General features: G+C 46.0%; 1 protein-coding gene across 4 annotated transcripts in view; it reads right to left on the bottom strand.

The window, feature by feature from the left end:
* PHLDB2 (pleckstrin homology like domain family B member 2) overlaps nt 1-6,999 on the bottom strand; it is a 131,032-nt gene extending 124,033 nt beyond the window's left edge. The window contains exon 1 of one of the 4 annotated variants that reach the window (XM_032631450.1): nt 6,128-6,999. The gene's annotated coding sequence lies outside the window, so the exon portion shown is untranslated. Of the gene's footprint in view, nt 1-5,790; nt 5,864-6,127 lie in introns of those variants that run through there. The other 3 variants (XM_032631452.1, XM_032631449.1, XM_032631451.1) reach the window with 3 other exon arrangements.
* Between the last annotated feature and the right edge of the window lie 205 nt (nt 7,000-7,204).

Genomic DNA, 7,204 nt, shown 5'->3' on the forward strand with positions numbered 1-7,204 from the left:
TCTGCATCAGCAGGCGGACTCCCAACCACTGCGCCACCAGGGAAGCCCGCGACCTACCTTTTTTAACCATTTATTTTGCTTGGAAGGAAAAGGAAAAAGGACTTGAACCAGCAGAGGTCAGTAAACAACTGACTACACTAAATTTAATCAATGCTGTTTTTTATATCTGAACAAAAGCCCTAATAAAGGAAATGGTTACATTAGGATGTTATTTTTATTGTCATGGCCAATCTGGCACAAAAAGTACGGGACACACTGCCAGGAACATGAGTCAGGATACCCGACCCTCGTCCTGGTTCTGCCAAAATAACCAACAGAAGAAAGAGCCAGAGCAAATCCCTTGGCCCGTCTTCACCTTGTTTTAGCAGAGGTTTCTCCATATTTAAAATGGTGAGGGTGAACTAGATGTTCTTTCGGCTCCAACTTTCTAGGCTCCCATAGACACAGGTTAAATAACACAGGAGTGCCAGTTATACAACGCAGGAAATGGAAATGACTACAGAACAGAAACATGTTTTAGTGATAAGGTGGCAGCTACCTAACTGGGAAAAGATTGCACCGGTGCGGTTGCCCATGACATTCCGAGGGCATGGTAAATTATTTCAGCATAACGTAGTGGGAAGAAGGCCTGGTCAGAGTTATGTTAGTGTAATATAATACGGCTATTTGATTCTGCATGATGTATAAGAAATATTTTGTCTACATTCCCATGGCTTGCAATTTCCTTACTAAATATGTTTTCAAAAACCTACTTCTGCAATGATGTAAGCAGTGTGGCAGCCAGACCTCACTTCCCAGTCCCCTCTGAATATCTCTTGACTATGAAGCACTGCTCAGGCTGCACCTGAACTGGACAAACGAACGCAGAAGCTGGCTTTCCTTTGCTTTTACCTGCCCTTGTTTTAGCAATACGGTGCTCAAGAAACAAATCGAGGAGAAAGATTGTAACTTTTAGCGTTTTTGCCATTCCTTATGCTGATTCCACAAGCACATCGCCATCTGGAGAGGTCACATGCTGCATGCAAACAAAATATTCTAAGATGATCAACACTGATTTCCACTGAACTCTAGATTTAGCAGCAAATCTTGGAAAAAGCTGACCCTGCTTGAGGTAACAATATTAAATATAGGCAAGAACAAATTTTTCTTCCCCTTAATTTGCAAAGTAAGGAAAAGGAGTTCATCTAATAAACTCAACCCACTCACACTAAGCAAAACAAATATCTCTTGTAAAAAAACCTCTCAAAAAAGTCTCCAGATAACTCAGCCTGTTAATCTATACCTTATTTACCTGTTTCTTTGTATGGCAAGCTTCTCCAGCCCCTAGCCTTCCCACTGAATTTCAATAAAAATGATTTTTATATTTGGGTTTCCCCTGTTGATCATTAGCTGCTATAGATAACAATCTTGCCTTTAAAGCAGATACAGCACAAACCTTCTTTTCAACATCTAAAAACATTCCTAAATATCATGAAAACAACTCTGCAAATTAACCCTTAGAAGGCTAGAATTTCTGGGTGGCAGAAACAAGTTCTGCCTTACCAAATACTCATTTTGAAGGGATTTGAAAACCTGAGCTACCCTTTTTGGTTTTATTCACTTTCAAAAGATAAGAGTCACATTAATCAAATGCCAACAAATATTTCCAGCCAACAATTATAAGAAAAACAAACTCATCTTCTCTTCCATCACCTGAAAAATAAGTAACAAGAATGACTACACGACAAAAAAAAAAAAAAAAGAATGACTACCCGAAAGGTGATAATGAAAAGGGTGCTATACCCCTTTACTGCAGCACCTGCAGAGAGCAGCCCTCTTTAAAAAGTCATCACTTCTGAATCATTTCTAAATATACTACTATGTACTCGGCTTTGAGGTACACCCATTGGCTAGTTGTCAAAATGATAAGAACCTACCACAGCGAGGTTTGGAGCTCTTCCAAGAAAGGCACACTAAAAAATTCTCCTATATTTCCAGAACCTCCCAGATTTGAGGATTATAACTACCATGGCAGGACCACTTGGCACACAACTAAAATCCATAATCACAGGACTAATGGGTAATCATAGTAATGTAAAATGTGAGAGCAGCCATATGTGTACAACTTTTCTGATCGTCAAAAACTCTTTGAGATAACTCCTTTCTGTAAGCAGAGCTATTCACAAATACATGCTTTTTACACTCTCCCAGAAGATGAACAAAAACTTTATATTACTATCATTTTCTTCCCCACTAAGTAAACAGATGGAAAGATACAGACTGGGGGTTGTACAAGAAAGTACAATGAAACAGGAGTTAGGAGGTTCTCACTAGCCAAGTGAGCAGATTCAGATAAGAGGATTTCTGAGATTCCTTTTACCCCCATTATTATTTTGCCCTATTCCCCCAAAGTGCCAAGCTTGAAATGTCTTCAGATTCCTAACCCAAGTTCCACGCAAATATCACATTTCTCTTACATATCCACTCATCAGCTTATGAATATCCCTCACAACTGCCCGAAAGAATGCTCATTTCCTTCTATGCCAGATGTCTTTTTTAACTCTGTATTCAGGAGGCCTCTCTCATCCTCTCTTCTCTCCAAGACAACCTTATCCATTCATGCCCTCTACTCTTAACCCATAAGGCAGGGAGGAACAAAAAATCTCAAATGTTCTGTTTTGTACCATAGCATCTGCTATGAATGTGGAACCATCTGTTGCCCACTTTGCCATGGGAAGGATGGTGCAGGCATCAGACGTGGAGTGTCACAGGTCGCACAATAGAATTATGTTCTTCTTGGGGCTGACACACCCAGGCATATGCTCCACAGTCACCATGGCTAATGCTACCCTTCCCCCATCAAAGAGTTTATTTATTTCCTCACAGAGAATGTGACCTCTAAATTCTCACAAAGGGTCAGGTCCATTTTTTAAAAACTTACATATGCCTGAATATCAGTTTCTAACTTCTCTAATCCTGGGTTTTATCTAAAACTAACATCTGTCACTAACACACTTGAGACTTTACCAGTCACTATCTCTGGGCATCTCAGTTTTTGTGTCTATAAAACAAAAAAGTTGAGCTCAGTGATCTCTGAGGCTCCCTTGCACTGTAGCACTCCAAAATTCTGTAATTTTAAGCCAACTCAAAGTCAGTGAACACAAGTCCCTTCACATCTATGGTATATTAAGACTCTTAATGCCAAGGACAAAAAAATCTGCTGCAGACAAAAAGGTCTCTCTGTGTTGAGCAAAAATACAGCCAGTTTCTAGAAGATCCAAATTAGATTAAGATCCCTAATCTTGTTAACATATGCCCTCAAGGTAATACCCTAGTGAAGAGTTTGGGGCTAGATATTCATTGTTTGTGTGTCCTGTGCATTATAGGATATTACACAGCATCATCTGAGGCCTTTACCCACTAGAGGCCAGCCCCAGTTGGCAACTGGGGTTGTCCCCTGCCCCGAGTTGGGACAACCAAAAATGTTTGCAGACACTGGCCAATAACCACTGGGGAGCAAGTTACCCCCACTCCACCCGCCTCCATTCAGAACCACAGCTGCTGTGTATACCAGGGCTTTATAATAAAGCACATCACTTAAAAGTTGTTTTTGTTTCAAATAGATGACATTTCCACAGTTAATAAGTAAAGTACATCAAGATCTAACAGTCAGATTTATAAAGCACATGTATTCTACTTGGAAGATGTACAAAACCACTGTCTTTCCAAGTTATTCATAGAGCCAACCGCCTTTCTGCTAAGGGTTGAGAATTAGCGTACAGAGTCATAACCTCAACTGCTCTTTAAAAGTATTTAAAAGCAATCACGTTTTTCACAGCAAGTCCTCTGGTGCACTCCAGAATCAACCCCTGCATTACAGTACAGACCTCAAAAGAGGGCTTTGAGGAAAACAGCAAACTCCAGTGGTGGGTTTAATCACTTCAGTTTTTTCTTCCCTCTCTTGTGCAAAAGCCAGTAAATAAAATGTTTCTGAAAAGGTTGCTAAAGAGTTCCAGCTTTCGTCTGGTGTTCTTTAAGATAGGAGGTAGCAAGCTCTTAGGAGAATTTCCCAGCTATCTTTTCCTCCCTCACTTCAAATGGGGATCCAGGAGACACCCCCTAAAGTCAGTCCTCAGCCCAAAAGAACAGCGTCTGCCAGTTGCATGAAACAGACTGAAGCCTGCAAATTGAAATGATGGCTACTCCTAGCCCAACATCTCATTTTTTCATTTGTGAAAAAGGCTGGGATTTGCAAACCTCTGGGTCTCAAGAGGTGAAGGCTACGCTAGTCAACTAAGAGCAAAAGCTCTATTCCCCCTCACTTTTAAAGGAAACCCCAGTTATAAACGTTTTTGGGACTTTACAGAGTTTCTCAAGTACATATAATGTTTAAATTTCCACATTAAATATGTAAAACGAAAAAAATAAAATAAAACACAAAACCTTTTAAATAACTTAAGCCCAGGATATGAAAAGGGAATCATGAATAGACACAACTATTACTTTTCAAAGAACCTTAGCTCTTTATTCAAACAAATATTTACACAATTGAGGGCAATGGTGCCAGGGATGTAGCCATTCTGTTAAAATAGTGGGCAGCTCTAAAGGTTTATTTATCCCAAATCCAACTACTCTGTTGCTATCCTACCAGGAACCAAGAATTCAAGAGCTCTCAGGGCAAAAGTTTAACTAACACTCTGAAACTGTGAACTTCATTTAGACCTCTCCCAGCTGAATTCAGATGTTAGAATCTCGGAGACATATCTCAAACGCCTAAATTAAGCCAAACTAGGAAGCTTAAAGTTACGCGTCCAATACTTGATAATAAATATCTGTAATTAGCCACATTTTTATGCCTCTTCTTCTAGTTCCACTCCCAGCTGCGTCTGGCTGTGACTAGCTGTGCATTCTAGAATTGTTGAGAGCTTCTTTAGAGCAGCAGAAGGAAGACTTCTAGGGATGAGGGCAGGGCCGGGCGAGAGGATTTCCAGCCCCGGGAAAGTCTACCGACATAAAAGGCTGAGGGCGCAGTTCCCGCTTTTACATGAGAAAGGTAGATGGGTAGCAGGTTCGACTTCCGAAGCTCTTTCAAACAGGAAACCCCAAGTCTGGAAGCGACAGCCTGTCAGCCTTTTAATTTCCTGGCGGTGGCGGGAGTTAGCCAGGTCCTCGGCGCTTTAATAAGTGATGACTGCTAGAACTAAGTTATTCAATGTACCAGCAAACATTTCAAGCTGCGCCTCGGCCGTGCCAGGCGCGGGTGAAACAAGGGTTCAAAACATTCTCTACTTCCAGCTGCTATCTCTAGGGGTGCGGAGACCGCCCCAACCATAAATTTTGGGGGGCACCCAAGGCCAAGTGGGAATTTGAGTCTCTGGGCGGTTCAAACTAGTGAGCCCCACTCTTGAAACAAAGTGAGCCAGGAGGGCAGCTAGCTAGATATTTGGGGGAGGGGGTCTTTTCTGAATTCCGCGCCCATACCATCCAGCAGCGGACTCTTTCCTCCGCCCACGGCGACAAAGCAGCTCTAGCCCCAAGATCCCGATCCCTCTCTCCTTGGGTATTCCAGTCTTGTCGACAAAAGTTGCCTCAGGCTCCCCCAAATCCCGCCCGTTTCCTACAACAGTTCTGTGAGCTGCTCTTCCACCCCGCCACTCCCTCCCCAGGATCCTCTCAACCGAGGTCCACCCATTCTTGGGGTTCGGGGCCCCAGAGGCTGCTCAGCCCGGGCTCTGCTAACCCCAGCCCGAGCTTTTGTCCCTGCAGCCCACAAGAGAAGCAAGAAACTCTGCGTCCCCGGCAGCCACTCACCGTCTCATCTTCTCTCCCCGTCGCCGCTCTCCGCCGGCTCCAGCGGCCCTCGCCTGGCCCTCGCCCCGCCTCCCTCCCACCCTCCCTCCAGCCCCGGACCCCCGGCCCCGCCGCAGCTCCAGCCGCAGCCGCCCGGCCACTCAGCACGCGCTGTGCGCAGCCAGCGCGCCCCTCCTGGCCCCGGCGGCCACTGCCTCCTCTCCGCCCACAACCCTCGGCCGCGCAAACGGGCGGCGACCAACTCGGCGGCGGGGGAGGCAGCGCCCGGGGGATGCGGCCCGGACGCGCGGAGCCTGCGCAGCCCCTTCTACCCCGCCGGCCGTCGCCTCCTCCTCACCTGGCGCGTCGGCGCGGCCGGGTCCCCTGGGCGAGGGAGGGAAGGCGCGCTGCAGGCACCCAGCCGCCGGATGCGGTCCCCCTCGGGCCGCGGTGGTGGGCTCCGCGCGGCTCGATCCTGTGCCCCGGCCCCCTTCGTAACCACCGCGGCGGGCACCGAGGGACTCGGAGCAGTGAAGTCGGTGAAGGTGCCAGGCAGTTTGCAGTTGGGGCTTTTACTGCTGCCGCAGGGGTCTGGCTGGTCTCCCCATCACGGGGCGCCAGCTTCTCGGAGCCGCGTTTACAGCCGCGTGGTAGAAACCTTGTGGCAGGCTTTCCTAATGAGCTGGAAGAGGGCGGGTGGGTACACGTCCTCGAGCGACGATTTCCTCGCCCGACGGTGAGGTTTCTACCGGGAAACTCCAGGTGACCTCACCTCCTCCCGACAGTTCGCCCGCGGGCAGGTACCTGATGCGTCAGAAAAGAAGTTTTGCAAAATGGTTGGGGAACGGCCTCAGCGGAGGATTTTAAACTAACTTGTACTGATTTCCTTTCAGTTACTTCTCTTGAAAGTTTCTATATTTTCCAACGTGTTTTTCTCGTTGCTGCAACCAATGAAAACAATGCTGATGTGAACGGCGGGTGTCTCCACGGAAAGGGACCAAATGGACCCAGGGCGGCCTCAGTCGATCTCCGCACGAATGAGTGTGAGTGAACCTCTTCCAAGTTCTGGGTGAATCTCTGGGCTTACAAAGAGGCAGGTCGTCGGCCCTCGCGGAACTCACAACAGCAAGAAAGAGCACAATAAAGTGCAGACTAATTTATGATCACTATGGCTTTGGTTGGCCAAGTCGTTTTAGCTCCTAGCAACAGTGTCATTAACAGTGTAGTGACAGAGATAGCTGATGTTCAGGATGGTTAATAAGCTTCCGGATAATGTATACAAAGTCCCTGACACCACGGGTGGCACTCAGTGGGCACTCAACAAATAGCTTATTTTATAATGCACTTTTCATTTGTGCAAGTAAAAGTCTGACTTCTAATTTATAGGAAAGGCTCACCTATGAACTGCTTGGTGTTTTATAGGAATTAGTTTCCC

This window comes from Phocoena sinus, chromosome 4 (assembly GCF_008692025.1).
Source record: "Phocoena sinus isolate mPhoSin1 chromosome 4, mPhoSin1.pri, whole genome shotgun sequence".
Taxonomy (NCBI): Eukaryota; Metazoa; Chordata; class Mammalia; order Artiodactyla; family Phocoenidae; genus Phocoena; species Phocoena sinus.